The 16948-nt window shown below is 39.9% G+C and overlaps 1 protein-coding gene and 1 long non-coding RNA gene across 13 annotated transcripts in view; one reads left to right on the top strand and one right to left on the bottom strand.

The window, feature by feature from the left end:
* Nucleotides 1-16948, top strand: part of BICC1 (BicC family RNA binding protein 1) — a 318114-nt gene that overhangs the window by 178694 nt on the left and 122472 nt on the right. The gene's annotated exons all lie outside the window — the stretch shown is intronic.
* The window catches only part of LOC103796732 (uncharacterized), a 49828-nt gene continuing 44610 nt past the window's right edge, over nt 11731-16948 (bottom strand). Inside the window, exon 4 of the long non-coding RNA XR_001914904.4 lies at nt 11731-11879. This is a non-coding gene — a long non-coding RNA (uncharacterized LOC103796732). The remainder of the gene's footprint in view (nt 11880-16948) is intronic.

Genomic DNA, 16948 nt, shown 5'->3' with positions numbered 1-16948 from the left:
GAAGAAAATGTTTTGTTGAGTATGCTTACACTTTTATTGGGTGTTCATGGTGAACTAGTTAGTTGAGGGCTTTAATGTAGTTTTGCTTAAAGGGCTGAGGGCAGGGAAAAGGCATGGCATGGCATGGCAGGCTGGACCAAAGTGTTTCTAATGGTGGGTTGCAACCTATTAGAGTGTCTGATATTATGTTAGTGGGTTGAAGCCAACAGTGAAATAACCCAACTAGGTTAAAAAAATAGAGCATTAAGGGTATTTTTTGTTATTAAATTATTTTTATTTTATATTTTTTGAGACAGAGTCTTACTCTGTCACCCAGGCTGGAGTGAAGCGGTGCAATTTCACCTCACTGCAGCCTCTGCCTGCTTAATTATTAGGCCCAGCTAATTTTTGTGTGTGTGTATTTTTAGTAGAGACAGGGTTTCGCCATGTTGGCCAGGCTGGTCTTGAACTCCTGACCTCAAGTGATTCACCCTCTATGGCATGCCAAAGTGCTTGGATTACAGGTGTGAGTCACCACTCCTGGCCAATATTTAATTGATATAATACTTTACATCTTTATAGAGTACAGCGTGATATTTAAGTACACGTATACCAGATGCAATGCTCCAAGTGAAGCAGTGCCATTGTCTGGGGTGAATACCTGAGGTTTGTTGCCTCATGCCAAGGAGATCAAGGACATGGACACACAAGGAATGAGGTTAAGAGCAGAGGTTTAATAGGCAAAAGAAAGAAAAAGGAGAACAGCTCCCTTTCCTTCGAGAGAGAGAGGGGTGCCTGAGTGGGATTTCCAGCCTGCAGTAGAGTGCACAGGATTTTAGACAGGTTTGAGGAGACAGGGTCTGATTTACATAGGGCCAAAAGATTGTCTGGATCCTGTGTGTTGCACAGCACTTGAAGAAGCTGGCCACCCAACCCTAATCTTTTATTATGCCAATAGGGTCTCTACTTGTCCTGCATAGTGTTGTCTGCTCCTTTCTGTGCCTTTTGTTGACAAAGAAAGGGGAAGATAGAGCTGCCATGTTGGACTTGCCTAGCCCCCAGCTAGTCTTTTCCTATTGGCACAGATGTCAGCATTCACCCATGCAAGCTTCCAGCTTGCTTGTCTATGTCTGCAGCTCAATTTTACTGGCTTTTCTTTGTTAGAAAAAAATTTAGGGGCTACTTTTCATTAAAAGGAAAACCTTACTGAGGACTTCCTTACCCTCACTATCTGCCTAAATAATTTCCTGTTAACTCTTATAGCACAAGCAGGGTATTTAGCATATTCATCACCTCCAACATTTATTATTCTTTGTGTTGGGAACATTAAAAATCCTCTCTTTCAGCTATTTGAAAATATATAGTAAATAATAGTTAACTGTAGTCACCCTACAGTGCTATAGAACACTAGGATTTATTCTTCCAAGTTACCTATTATTACCTTTGTATCTTTTAATCCAGCTTTCCCTATAACATCCTCCCACACCACACCTTTCCCAGCCTCTAATAATCATTGTTCTATTCTCTACTTCTATGAGATCAACTTTTTTATCTTCCACATATGAGTGAGAACATGCAGTATTTATCTTTCTGTACCTGGATAATTTCAGTAAGGGTATTGGTTAGTAAAACTTTCAGTCATATGTGTCTCTGTTTATGTGTATGTGCAAGCATACACCTATGCACAAATATATTAGTAGGTCATGATTTAAAATGGATGATGATGATAGGTTGTGGAACACCGTGCTAGGTGGTCACTTTCCAAAGTGTAAGGAGTGCATGGATTTTGTGAATCACTGCATTCCTAACACTGTAACCAGTACATAGTTGGCACTCAGTAAGTATTTGTATATTGAGCCTTCAACTCAATCATGAAAACAGTGGAACCAACTAATACAGATGGGAAAGTATATTCCTAAGTTGTGTCATGTAGGAAAAAGATGTAGAATTATTGCCTTCCCACATGAGTGACAGTCACTGTTGTGCAAATTATCTACTACTGATCTTCCCCATAGAGCCCTTGTGTAGAAAAATGTGGGGCATGATTGTGACTAAACCTTCTTTAGTGGTTCTGAATAGTCCTAATGATGACTCCCTCCACTAATGAAGGAAGTGGAAGGAAATTTAGGGACAATAACCTGATCATTGTCATTCTCAGGACACTGGAATAAGTGAAACTCTGGTGCCATTCTCAGTAGGCAATTAAATGAGACTTAACAAGACATAGCCTCCCAGTAGGCCTCCAGACTGTAGTTGTTTTGGTTGTGGTTATTTTAATCAACATTTATTTACATAATTATTAGTAATAATATGTAGTAGTAGTAATTACACATATTAGTAGTAATAGTGGGTCCTACCATTTGTTGAAACCTACTGTGGTCAGGCACTGTGCTAAGTATTTTATGTACATAATCTTAAATCTTTTCAAATTATCAGAGTAACTCTATGAGTGAGGTGGAAGTATTCTCATTTTACAGATGAAGAAACTAAAGTTGGTGAAGGTAGATTAACTTGCCCATGGTTTTACAGTTGGTAAGTAGCAGACCTCAAACCTAAATTTAGATCTTTTTGTTTTCAGAACTCCAAGTCAGTGTATTCAAATGCACTTTCTTTCTTTCTTTTTTTTTTGAGACAGAGTTTCGCTCTTGTTACCCAGGCTGGAGTGCAATGGCATGATCTTGGCTCACCGCAACCACCGCCTCCTGGGTTCAGGCAATTCTCCTGCCTCAGCCTCCTGAGGAGCTGGGATTACAGGCACACGCCACCATGCCCAGCTAATTTTTTGTATTTTTAGTAGAGACAGGGTTTCACCATTTTGACCAGGATGGTCTCAATCTCTTGACCTCATGATCCACCCGTCTCGGCCTCCCAAAGTGCTGGGATTACAGGCTTGAGCCACCACTCCCAGCCTCAAATGCACTTTCACAACCATACCTGGGTGAGAAAATTCCTTTCATAGTACTTTTTCCTATTCCAGGAAGTTCTGTAATGTGTAATGATATCTCTTCAGAGACCATTGCCAAGATTACCTGATTATACTCAGTCCAGTTTCATAATGTCTCAGTCGTTGGAGATTACAGAGATTTGAAGGTGGGCTAAGGTTAGCATGTCTTATAGATATCACGTCTTTTTTCAGGGGAAATTAGATTTTACAGTTTAAAAAGATGAAACCACTCAAAGGTATGCACCTTTTTAAAAAGTGCTTGCCTCTGAATTTTAACTTGATATTTCATGCCATGTGTTATTTCCTTAGGCAGAGACTTTTTGATAGGTCATTAAGTTAAACAACTTTGAAACAATGAATTTGGAAGGAAAATAAGCCCAGAATATGTTATAAACTGCTTGTTGTGTTGGTTTTCTATGTATGTGTGTGTGTGTTTTGTGTATGTGTGGCTTAAATCTTTGAAAGTACTGTTTATGACATACCTGAGGACCCTTGTATTTCTTCTGGATAGAAAAATTTGTTGTTTGTTGTTCTTGTTTTTGAGATAGGGACTTGCTCTTTTGCCCAGGCCAGAGTGCAGTCGCATGAGCATAGCTCACTGCAGCCTTGGCCTCCATGGCTCAAGTGATCCTTTCACCTCAGCCTCCCAAGTAGCTGGAACTACAGGTGCAAGCTACCACACCTGGCTAATGTTTAAATTTTTGTGGAGATGGGGTCTGGCTGCATTACCCAGGCTGGTCTCAAACACCTGGGCTCAAGCAATCCTCCTGCCTCAGCCTCCAAAAGTGTTGGAATTCCAGGCATGGGCCTCTGTGACTAGCTAGAATATTTTGTACTTAATGCTTTTTTTTTTTTTTTTAATTTTTTATTGGATTATAGGTTTTGGGGTACATGAGCAGAGCATGCAAGACAGTTGCGTAGGTACACACATGGCAGTGTGCTTTGCTTTTCTTCTCCCCTTCACCCACATTTGGCATTTCTCCCCAGGCTATCCCTCCCCACCTCCCCCTCCCACTGGCCCTCCCCTTTTCCCCCCAATAGACCCCAGTGTTTAATACTCCCCTTTCTGTGTCCATGTGTTCTCATTTTTCATCACCCACCTATGAGTGAGAATATGCGGTGTTTCATTTTCTGTTCTTGTGTCAGTTTGCTGAGGATGATGTTTTCCAGATTCATCCATGTCCCTACAAACGACACAAACTCATCATTTCTGATTGCTGCATAATATTCCATGGTGTATATGTGCCACATTTTTCCAATCCAGTCTATTATCAATGGGCATTTGGGTTGATTCCAGGTCTTTGCTATTGTAAACAGTGCTGCAATGAACATTCGTGTACATGTGTCCTTATAGTAGAACGATTTATAGTCTTTTGGATATATACCCAGTAATGGGATTGCTGGGTCAAATGGAATTTCTATTTCTAAGGCCTTGAGGAATCGCCACACTGTCTTCCACAATGGTTGAACTAATTTACACTCCCACCAACAGTGTAAAAGTGTTCCTTTTTCTCCACATCCTCTCCAGCATCTGTTGTCTCCAGATTTTTTAATGATCGCCATTCTAACTGGCGTGAGATGGTATCTCAATGTGGTTTTGATTTGCATCTCTCTGATGACCAGTGACGATGAGCATTTTTTCATATGATTGTTGGCCTCATATATGTCTTCTTTCGTAAAGTGTCTGTTCATATCCTTTGCCCACTTTTGAATGGGCTTGTTTGTTTTTTTCCTGTAAATCTGCTTGAGTTGTTTGTAAATTCTGGATATCAGCCCTTTGTCAGATGGGTAGACTGCGAAAATTTTTTCCCATTCTGTTGGTTGCCGATCCACTCTAGTGACTGTTTCTTTTGCCGTGCAGAAGCTGTGGATTTTCATTAGGTCCCATTTGTCTATTTTGGCTTTTGTTGCCAATGCTCTTGGTGTTTTGTTCATGAAGTCCTTGCCTACTCCTATGTCCTGGATAGTTTTGCCTAGATTTCCTTCTAGGGTTTTTATGGTGCCAGGTCTTATGTTTAAGTCTTTAATCCATCTGGAGTTAATTTTAGTATAAGGTGTCAGGAAGGGGTCCAGTTTCTGCTTTCTGCACATGGCTAGCCAGTTTTCCCAACACCATTTGTTAAACATGGAATCCTTGCCCCATTGCTTGTTTTTGTCAGGTTTATCAAAGATTGTATAGTTGTATGTATGTTGTGTTGCCTCCGGTGCCTCTGTTTTGTTCCATTGGTCTATATCTCTGTTTTGGTACCAGTACCATGCTGTTTTGATTACTGTAGCCTTGTAGTATAGTTTGAAATCCGGTAGTGTGATGCCCCCCGCTGTGTTCTTTTTGCTTAGAATTGACTTGGCTATGCGGGCTCTCTTTTGGTTCCATATGAAGTTCATGGTGGTTTTTTCCAGTTCTGTGAAGAAAGTCAATGGTAGCTTGATGGGGATAGCGTTGATTCTGTAAATTACTTTGGGCAGTATAGCCATTTTCACGATATTAATTCTTCCTAACCATGAACATGGAATGTTTCTCCATCTGTTTGTGTCCTCTCTGATTTCGTTGAGCAGTGGTTTGTAGTTCTCCTTGAAGAGGTCCCTTACATTCCTTGTGAGTTGTATTCCAAGGTATTTTATTCTTTTTGTAGCAATTGCGAATGGCAGTTCGCTCTTGATTTGGCTTTCTTTAAGTCTGTTATTGGTGTAGACGAATGCTTGTGATTTTTGCACATTGATTTTATATCCTGAGACTTTGCTGAAGTTGTTTATCAGTTTCAGGAGTTTTTGGGCTGAGGCGATGGGGTCTTCTAGGTATACTATCATGTCGTCTGCAAATAGAGACAATTTGGCTTCCACCTTTCCTATTTGAATACCCTTTATTTCTTTTTCTTGCCTGATTGCTCTGGCTAGAACTTCCAGTACTATATTGAATAGGAGTGGTGAGAGAGGGCATCCTTGTCTAGTACCAGATTTCAAAGGGAATGCTTCCAGTTTTTGCCCATTCAGTATGATATTGGCTGTTGGTTTGTCATAAATAGCTTTTATTACTTTGAGATACGTTCCATCGATACCGAGTTTATTGAGGGTTTTTAGCATAAAGGGCTGTTGAATTTTGTCAAATGCCTTCTCTGCGTCAATTGAGATAATCATGTGGTTTTTGTTTTTGGTTCTGTTTATGTGGTGAATTACGTTGATAGACTTGCGTATGTTGAACCAGCCTTGCATCCCTGGGATGAATCCTACTTGATCATGATGAGTAAGTTTTTTGATTTGCTGTTGCAATTGGCTTGCCAATATTTTATTGAAGATTTTTGCATCTATGTTCATCATGGATATTGGCCTGAAGTTTTCTTTTCTCGTTGGGTCTCTGCCGGGTTTTGGTATCAGGATGATGTTGGTCTCATAAAATGATTTGGGAAGGATTCCCTCTTTTTGGATTGTTTGAAATAGTTTTAGAAGGAATGGTACCAGCTCCGCCTTGTGTGTCTGGTAGAATTCGGCTGTGAACCCATCTGGACCTGGGCTTTTTTTGTGAGGTAGGCTCTTAATTGCTGCCTCAACTTCAGACCTTGTTATTGGTCTATTCATAGTTTCAGCTTCCTCCTGGTTTAGGCTTGGGAGGACACAGGAGTCCAGGAATTTATCCATTTCTTCCAGGTTTACTAGTTTATGTGCATAGAGTTGTTTGTAATATTCTCTGATGATGGTTTGAATTTCTGTGGAATCTGTGGTGATTTCCCCTTTATCATTTTTTATTGCATCTATTTGGTTGTTCTCTCTTTTATTTTTAATCAATCTGGCTAGTGGTCTGTCTATTTTGTTGATCTTTTCAAAAAACCAGCTCTTGGATTTATTGATTTTTTGAAGGGTTTTTCGTGTCTCAATCTCCTTCAGCTCAGCTCTGATCTTAGTAATTTCTTGTCTTCTGCTGGGTTTTGAGTTTTTTTGATCTTGCTCCTCTAGCTCTTTCAATTTTGACGATAGGGTGTCAATTTTGGATCTCTCCATTCTCCTCATATGGGCACTTATTGCTATATACTTTCCTCTAGAGACTGCTTTAAATGTGTCCCAGAGGTTCTGGCACGTTGTGTCTTCATTCTCATTGGTTTCGAAGAACTTCTTTATTTCTGCCTTCATTTCGTTGTTTACCCAGTCAACATTCAAGAGCCAGTTGTTCAGTTTCCATGAAGCTGTGCGGTTCTGGGTCGGTTTCTGAATTCTGAGTTCTAACTTGATTGCACTATGGTCTGAGAGGCTGTTTGTTATGATTTCAGTTGTTTTGCATTTGTTGAGCAGTGCTTTACTTCCAATTATGTGGTCAATTTTAGAGTAGGTGTGATGTGGTGCTGAGAAGAATGTGTATTCTGTGGATTTGGGGTGGAGAGTTCTGTAAATGTCCACCAGGTTTGCTTGCTCCAGGTCTGAGTTCAAGCCCTGGGTATCCTTGTTGATTTTCTGTCTGGTTGATCTGTCTAGTATTGACAGTGGAGTGTTAAAGTCTCCCACTATTATTGTGTGGGAGTCTAAGTCCTTCTGTAAGTCATTAAGAACTTGCCTTATGTATCTGGGTGCTCCTGTGTTGGGTCCATATATGTTTAGGATCGTTAGCTCTTCTTGTTGTATCGATCCTTTTACCATTATGTAATGGCCTTCTTTGTCTCTTTTGATCTTTGTTGCTTTAAAGTCTATTTTATCAGAGATGAGAATTGCAACTCCTGCTTTTTTTTGCTTTCCATTAGCTTGGTAAATCTTCCTCCATCCCTTTATTTTGAGCCTTTGTGTATCCTTGCATGTGAGATGGGTTTCCTGGATACAGCACACTGATGGGTTTTGGATTTTTATCCAATTTGCCAGTCTGTGTCTTTTGATTGGTGCATTTAGTCCATTTACATTTAGGGTTAATATTGTTATGTGTGAATTTGATACTGCCATTTTGATGCTAAGTGGCTGTTTTGCCTGTTAGTTGTTGTAGATTCTTCATTATGTTGAAGCTCTTTAGCATTCAGTGTGATTTTGGAATGGCTGGTACTGATTGATCCTTTCTATGTGTAGTGCCTCTTTTAGGAGCTCTTGTAAAGCAGGCCTGGTGGTGACAAAATCTCTGAGTACTTGCTTGTTCGCAAAGGATTTTATTCTTCCTTCACTTCTGAAGCTCAGTTTGGCTGGATATGAAATTCTGGGTTGAAAGTTCTTTTCTTTAAGAATGTTGAATATTGGCCCCCACTCTCTTCTGGCTTGTAGTGTTTCTGCCGAGAGATCTGCTGTGAGTCTGATGGGCTTCCCTTTGTGGGTGACCCGACCTTTCTCTCTGGCTGCCCTTAGTATTCTCTCCTTTATTTCAACCCTGTTGAATCTGACGATTATGTGCCTTGGGGTTGCTCTTCTTGCGGAATATCTTTGTGGTGTTCTCTGTATTTCCTGCAATTGAGTGTTGGCTTGTCTTGCTAGGTGGGGGAAATTTTCCTGGATGATGTCCTGAAGAGTATTTTCCAGCTGGGATTCATTCTCTTCGTCCCCTTCTGGTACACCTATCAAACGTAGGTTAGGTCTTTTCACATAGTCCCACATTTCTTGGAGACTTTGTTCATTCCTTTTTGCGCTTTTTTCTCTGATCTTGGTTTCTCGTTTTATTTCATTGAGTTGGTCTTCGACTTCAGATATTCTTTCTTCTGCTTGGTCAATTCGGCTATTGAAACTTGCGTTTGCTTCGCGAAGTTCTCGTATTGTGTTTTTCAGCTCCTTTAATTCATTCATATTCCTCTCTAAGGTATCCATTCTTGTTATCATTTCCTCGAATCTTTTTTCAAATCTTTTTTCAAGGTTCTTAGTTTCTTTGCATTGATTTAATACATGATCTTTTAGCTCACAAAAGTTTCTCATTATCCATCTTCTGAAGTCTAATTCCGTCATTTCGTCACAGTCATTCTCCGTCCAGCTTTGTTCCCTTGCTGGTGAGGAGTCTTGGTCCTTTCTAGGAGGCGATGTGTTCTGGTTTCGGGTGTTTTCCTCCTTTTTGCTCTGGTTTCTTCCCATCTTTGTGGATTTGTCCGCTGGTCGTCTGCGTAGTTGCTGACTTTTCGTTTGGGTCTCTGAGTGGACACCCAGAATGTTGATGGTGAAGTATTTCTGTTACTTGGTTTTCCTTCTACCAGTCTAGCCCCTTCGCTGTACGACTGTTGAGGTCCACTCCAGACCCTGCTTGTCTGGGGTGCACCTCTAGTAGCCGTGGCACAGCGAGGGATGCTACCAGTTTCTTTTTCTGCTCTCTTTGTCCCAGGATGATGCCTGCCTAATGACAGTCTTTTGGATATAGAGGGGTCAGGGAGCTGCTTGAGGAGACAGTTTGTACTTTATAGGGGTTTAATTGCTGAGCTGTGCACTCTGTCGTTCATTCAGGGCTGTTAGGCTGCTATGTTTGATTCTGCTGCAACACAGCTCATTAAACAACCCTTTTTTTTTTCCTCAAATGCTCTGTGTTGAGGGGTTTGGGCTTTATTTTTGGATGTCCGATCAGGTGTCCTGCCCAGCTCGAAGGCAGACTAGCCACTGTTTGGCTGCCGAGGCTCCGCCCAGCTGTTGTGTGATTCGTGCTGTTCCTGCCGGCTCTGCTGTGGTCTCCGCCACGCCCTGCGGCGGAGTCTCTTCGTTGTAGCGTGTTGCCTCAGCAACGGCAGGCTGCGTCAGCAGTGGGCGTGTATCTCAGTAGGGACAGGTTGCCTCGGCAACGGCTGGCTGCGTCAGCAGTGGGCGTGTATCTCATTTGGGGCGGGTTGCCTCGGCAACGGCTGGCTGCGTCAGCAGTGGGCGTGTATATCAGTTGGGGCAGGTTGCCTCCGTAGTGGTGGACGCCCCTCCCCCACAGAGCGTCTCGGACCGTCTGCCCGGGATAGTTTGAAATCGCGGTTTTGTTCGTCCCACTGGGTATCCCAAGCGATCTGTCCCTGCAATCCCCTGGGCTGGGCTACTGTGCAAGTCTCGTTCAGTCTCAAGTCCAGCCCTCTCAAGTCTCAGGTTGCCGGTTCAACAAGGCACCCGTACAAGCGCGCCCTGTGGGGATTGCTGGGTAGGGCCGGCCGCCGCTGCCACGGCTGCCGGCTTCGCCAGGCAGACCTACTGCCTGGCGTCCCGTGTCTTTTTATACTTGGGAGTTTCCCCGTTCTGTGGGCAGCAAAGATCAGTCTGGAAATGCAGCACTGACTCACCGTTTGCGAATTCAACGCGGGCTCCAATCCTGGGTTGTTCTCACAGCGCCATCTTGAGTCCCCTCGCCTTAATGCTTTTTAATATATTATTAATATAATCACTTGGTGAATGTTAATTGAGGGCTGAGAGTAGAAATTCACCCTAAGAGTTGAATAAGTTATATGCAATATACTAATAGTTGCTGTGGCTAGAGAGAGCATAGTCTAAATACAACCACTCAGAGAAGAACAGAGACCTGAGCCATTTTGGTTCCCCAGTATACTTAAACAATACAAAGTTTATAAAAAGACTGTATATTTTTAAATATTCAGTATTTCAGTGTATCTCATTCTACATGAATAACTGTATTTGTAGATAGTGCCAAACATGCACGTTTGAGATCCTTTTTGAACACCTGTGTTCTCACACACAGTTCACACACATTTTACAGGTGAGACATCTCATATTTGGCAGCCTATTAGCAAGACTGAGGACCTGAGCCTGGGTTAATTTCTTGATCTCCAGCTAGTTCCCCTTTCTTCTCTTCTGAAGGCCCAGGTATTGGCTTGTTTGCTTCTCTTGTAACTGCTGAAAACTAGCTGTTCTTTCCAATCCTTTTTCTCTTTCTTCTGTATCAGGGCCAGAGACGAAAATGGTCTCAGCTTTTCAGTTATCTTCTGAAGCCTTAATAAGCAAATATATCTGGTAGCTTTTTTTTTTGAAGATATTTTCCCTTAGCTTAGAAAACACATTTTCAGTGGAATAGAGAGGTGAGAAAGTAAGTAAAAAAGTGAAAACATCAACAGAAAGAGAAGACAAGCCAGAGACTGGGAGAAAATATTTGTAAAAGACACGTCTGATGAAGAACTGTTACTCAAAATATACAAACAACTTTTAAAACTTAACAATAAGAAAACAACCTGATTTTAAAGTGGATCAAAGATCTTAACAGACACCTCACAAAAGAAGATATACAGATGGCACATAAGCATGTGAAAAGATCCTCAACATCATGTATCATTAGAGAGTTGCAAATTAGAACAGTAAGTTATCACTATCTACCTATGAGAATGGTTGAAATTTAAAACACTGAGAACACCAAATGCTGATGAAGACATGGAGCAGTCAGAACTCTCATTCTTTCTTGGTGGGATAAATAGGCAGAGCACAGAGGATTCTTAGGACAGTGAAATCATTCTGTGTGATGTATAATGGCAGATATATGTCATTATACATTTTTCAAGGCCCATAGAACAGGTTTTGAAGTTGATATGATATTGACAGTTGGGTAGGCTGTGCCTGTGTATACGAAGTAGCGTATGGGAATTTTCTGTACTTTCCACTTGATTTTGCTGTGAGCCAGGAACTGCCCTGAAAAATAAAGTCTATATTTAAAAAACTAGTCATAGATACTGGATACAACATTTTCATTAGCATTTTAAAATATACTGTATGCAAAGATAATGTTATGTGATCAAGAATAACTCCTTAATATAAAGCACCATGAGATCTCTTATGAAACAAAAGTTTTACAAAATTTTTAAAAAGGAAAGTAAGAAAAATGGCTAAATTAAACAGTAAAACACACCCAGTTATTCAACACCAGGTGACAACTGGACTGAGTCTTGATATTTCTTTGCTTGCCTGATTCTGTGACTGCTGCTGTCTGCTATCTTGGGCTCCTTCTTCCTCAATTTTCCTGTTTCCAGAACAGATGCTTTTATGTCCCCCTGCCCGTGGTGACATCCCAGGATCCCATCTATCTGCAGTTCGTTTCTTGCCTGTTAAACTGTAGGAAGAGGAAAGGAGAAAATATTGATTATTTACCTGTTTTGTAATAGACATTATAATAGATGCCTGTTGTAATCTCTTTTAATCCATACAATAACCCACATGAAGGAGTTATTGTCCGCATTATATATATTAATAACTAATGCCAAAGATGATATAATTTGTTGAAGGCCACTGAATTGTAAGTGATGCAGTTTGGATATAAACCTTGGTTTCAAAATTCAAGGCACAGTAATCTTGTTCATTCTGTAAGAAGCAAGCATATAAGTTTTAATGGTGAGTGTCTGGTCACAAAAAAGACGTAAAGATTTACCAACACATTTATATAAGGAAAGTCAAACTGCTTTTGGTTCTTAGGTATCTTCTTCAAAATGGAAGGCAATTGTGGGTAACTCCTTACCTGACTTTCAGAAGCTTGCTGGATGTCTTGTCTTTTAAAAATGTTCAACCTAGATTTATTTTTATTAATCTTGTTCTTCTTGGTATCTTTCTTTCCTTTATCCTTTTTCGAGATCCATTAAAGATTTTACTGGGATTTATAAGCTCTCTTCTGGAATGGTGGTTCTTCACCTGAGATGAATTTATCCCACAGGAATCATGTGGCCATATCTGGAGACATGTTTCATTGTTACGCTGGGAGAGGGTGCTACTGGCATCTAGAGGGTTGAGTATAGGAATGCTGCTAAACATCCTACTCTGCAGAAGACAGCCCCCTCAACACAAAATTATCTGGCACAAAATGTCAGTAGCTCAAGTTGAGAAATGCTAAACTAGAGAAGTGGGCTTAATATCAGGATAGCGTAGCATTGGATTCCCATTAGAATCCATAGTGTATAGCACTGGATTCCCATTAGAATCCATAGTGTCTTCACAGCACTGGATTCCCATTAGCACATTTCCTGCAGCCTAGCGCCTCAGTTACCTGGCCTCCTCTTTGTAGCATTCACATCAGAATATAGTTTAGTGTGAATACAGAAGGAAGAAAATACATTTGTAATAAAATAGGTGAACTGACAGAATTTTGGTAAAAGGGATAAAACAGAGTAGGGTTTTAAAGATAAAACAGGTCTACACATTTTAAAAGGTGGTTTGCAATCAATGTTGAATTTTATACTTTAATTGTGCAACTTCAACTGTTTTGTTTATTCTCCATGACTGTTTCACGTTATGCCTTTGTGCCTGCTTCATTGCTAGGGGTACAGACCTTCTGCCCTCCTGGTTCATGTTACCTGTGTCTTCCGTTCTTCTTTGCTGAAATGTGTAGTTGTGATAACTGTGACAATTCCTAAGGTTTCCGATCGTTTTTGAAAACACAATGGTACTGTAAATTCCTATCAGCCAAGATATGGGCACTGCATTTTGAAGGTTTCCCAAACCACGTGTGTGACCTTTTACTGGTTTTCCTCTGTAATGTTAGTCATGGCATGGCTGGATGGAATTCAGCGACAACTATGAGGCCTGTCAGGAGCAATTAAATTATTTTCATGAAGGTACTTTGCAGTTGCAAACAGTATTGAAGCCACCATGTGGCATTTCTAGCTAAAAAAAAAAAAAAAAAAGATAGTGACATCTTCATTTCTTCCAAAGTCCTTTTTATGCCATTAAAGTATGGCTTGTGATTTATTGTTACATTTTTATTCAACCTTGGTACTGACATTTTTATCAAAAGATACTGGAGAGATTTCAGGAATGAGGAGTTACATTCCCTTTATATCTTGTTGCCAGAAATTACTCTTAAAGCAAAATAAATTCTGCCTGAAATAAAAATAAAATGAGAACACAGCATATGCATGTTTTTGGCTCTGTGATCTATGCAAATAGTTATGTATTAACTAATTTATTGAAATGGGCTTATTCAACACACGTATTTCTACCACTGGATTTTTCTTCCTTAAAAAAAAAAAAAAACCAGAGGACTTCTTCTATATAAGCGTGTAAACAATAATACCATTATTTTTGTAGCTGTGTGAAATACCATTTTATGTATATGTGAGCTATGGCTGTAATATACATTTCAACAGATTTGTTTTGATGACATTGGGTAGTTTTCTCTTGTCTACAATGAATTTCAAATTTATTTGCCTACTTTTACACCTTTTTTTATGTTGCATAAATTCTTACAAGTAGAGTTTTTAGGCCACAGGATATCAGTAACTTTAATATTTAATATTTTTTAGGATTGCCACCTTGTCTTTTCAAATGGCTGTTGAACTTTTCCTAGGCAGGGGCTGTATTTTGGAAAGAGAAACAACTCCTCTTTGCCAATACTGTGCTTTCCTGTCCTAGGCCAATCTAAATAGTAAAAAAAAATCATGTTGTCATATGTACTTTCTTAATAGAAAAGTTGAGCGTTTTTAAATCTGTTTGTGGAACACTTATTTATATCCCACTGTGAATTGTTTGCCGTTTCCTTTTGTTGGTTTATTCATACTTTTTCCCTATATTAGCGAGTTGTTGTCTTAGTTCATTTTGGCTGCTATACCAAAATACCTTAGCCCGGGTAATTTGTAAACAGTAGAAATTTATTGTTTCCACTTATGGAGACTGGGAAGTCCAAGATCAAGGTGTTGGCAGATTTGGCATTTGGAGAGGGCCTGCTCCTCATAGTTGGCACCTTCTATGTCTTCACATGGCAGAAGGGACAAAAAAGCCTACCTCACATCACTTTTATAAGGCTACTAATGCTATTTAGGAGGGTGGATTACTTATGACTAATCACCTTCCAAAGTCCCTACCTCTTAATACTGTTGGGATTGGGGGTAGTTTCAATATAGGAATTTTGTGGGGATATAAACATTCAGATTGTAGCACTTGTTCGTCTTTTTTTTTTAGTGAAATTAGACTTTTAGATTTTTTTTTTTACTATTTAATTGTGTTGCCCAGTCTGTTCCTTTCTCACCATCAATGCTTGTTTATAAGTACTTGATGAATCATTTCTATTTCAAACTAGAAAGAAGTGAAGTTACCTTAAATACTTATAATGTATTAATTTTTGAGGAACTATAGAAAAGTAAGTATTAACATTAAGGCCATTGGATTTCCAGAATAAATTATCTAAAGACTAGGTCCTCAATGGAAGAGAGAGAGAGAGAGAGAGAGACAGAGACAGACAGAGAGAGAGAGAGAGAGAGAGAGAGTGAGTGTGTGTGTGTGTATGTGTGTGTGTGTGTGTTTGCCCTGATAAGAGAATTACTCTATTATATAATAGTCATTGAATTTCTGAGTTTTCTTGGTGTAACAGAAAGATGATACAATAAGTTGTTGGTTTTATTTCCATGTGTTGGGATTTGATTTCCAATTTTAGGTTAAAGTTTCTGAATTTTTTTCTAATTCATTATACTCAAGAGAAGTACATATAAACGTCAATATGTTATTTTGAATTGGTTCGTATTCCATTTCCACTTCATCTCCATTTCTGGAGGGGGACCATATGTAAAAGTATTGGTATGATTTACTTTCTCTTTAACACTCAGTTTAATTAACTGAGAACAAAATTCACGTTCTGTGCTGTGCAATTTCAGGGGTGCCAAAATAGCACCTTATATTCAAAAATATCCTGGAAATATTTTGAATGCTTTGAATAGTTTCTCTAGCAACATTGATTTATATTTTGTTCCTCAACTCATTATGCTGCTTTACACCTTTACCTAGGTTGTGTCTAGTTTGGAATGGCATCCTCCACCCTCCTTTTTCCAACTGGCCAACTCCTACTCATCCTCACACATCCATCTCAGGTGGCATGTCTTCCTGGAAAGCTTCACCCACGCCTCCAGATGGAGTTGAACACCCTGTTTCTTGCACCAGCTCAGCACCTTTTTCATACTTATATTTGGGCACTTTTCATGCTTGTATTGCATCAGCCTAGACATTTGCCTTTTCTTTGGACTTTGAGCTCATGGACCTGTGTCAAAGACCAATATGTCTTATTCTGTTCCATGTGCGCAGTGCCTGCCAGAAAGTTGAAATGATAAATTGTGAGTCAAAGTTTACATTATCATTAGATTTAGGATAAATTTGAAATTTATTCAACAGTTATAAGTTATTCTGTTATCTTTTGAATAACTTTTGAGAAAGTGAAAAATGGTCCTGGCAGCTGACAGACCACAATGTTCCCAACAGAACATAAATACCTCTTGAAGAATATAAATAATCAGACAAGCCTACTTCTTGAGTATGTCTGAAACAAGACTGAGACAAGGACCCTCTCCAACCATAGAAGTAATTAAACCTCCCTCTCTTATGACTGATGTAAGTGATTGCTCCTTTACCAATGATGACTCCAACTTAGTTTTAATCCTCTGCCTTCTAGATTAAATTTGCCAAGATAATCAATGAATTTCCCCCACCACCCAACAGTTCCTAATCCAAATCTGGCCTCCATTTTCTTTCTTTTTTTTTTTTTTTTTGAGACGAAGTTTCGCTCTTGTTACCCAGGCTGGAGTGCAATGGCGCGATCTTGGCTCACCGCAACCTCCGCCTCCTGGGTTCAGGCAATTCTCCTGCCTCAGCCTCCTGAGTAGCTGGGATTACAGGCACGCACCACCACGCTCAGCTAATTTTTTGTATCTTTAGTAGTATTTCACCATGTTGACCAGGATGGTCTCGATCTCCTGACCTCGTGATTCACTCACCTCGGCCTCCAAAGTGCTGGGATTACAGGCGTGAGCCACCGTGCCTGGCCCATTTTCTTAAACCTTTCTTGGAATCGCCCAAAACAAACTCAAGTTGTATACTAAGTATCCACCAGTTTCTTAAAATTCTCCAATTACTTTACTCCTTCTTGCTGTAGTAAGTGAATGAAAGCTCAGTTCATTTACTACAGGTGTGTTCCTGGTGGTCTTTAATTAGTGGACACAAGAGTGAGTGTTGGAGGAATTCAAGAAAGAAACATTGATCTCAGTCTTGGCCCTTTGGATACTTAAGAGTTTGCTTGGGGATTCTGAGCCTATTGCTTTAAATAAACCTTTAAAATGGCATTGTTTGCCATCAAAACTGTAGTAATTCAGAGGAGGAGAAGAGTACAAGCCACAGCTAAGGAAAATATTTCTTAAGTATTGATAATTTCTA

Source organism: Callithrix jacchus, chromosome 12 (assembly GCF_049354715.1).
Source record: "Callithrix jacchus isolate 240 chromosome 12, calJac240_pri, whole genome shotgun sequence".
NCBI lineage: Eukaryota > Metazoa > Chordata > Mammalia > Primates > Cebidae > Callithrix > Callithrix jacchus.
This window is presented reverse-complemented; position numbering and strand designations above follow the sequence as displayed.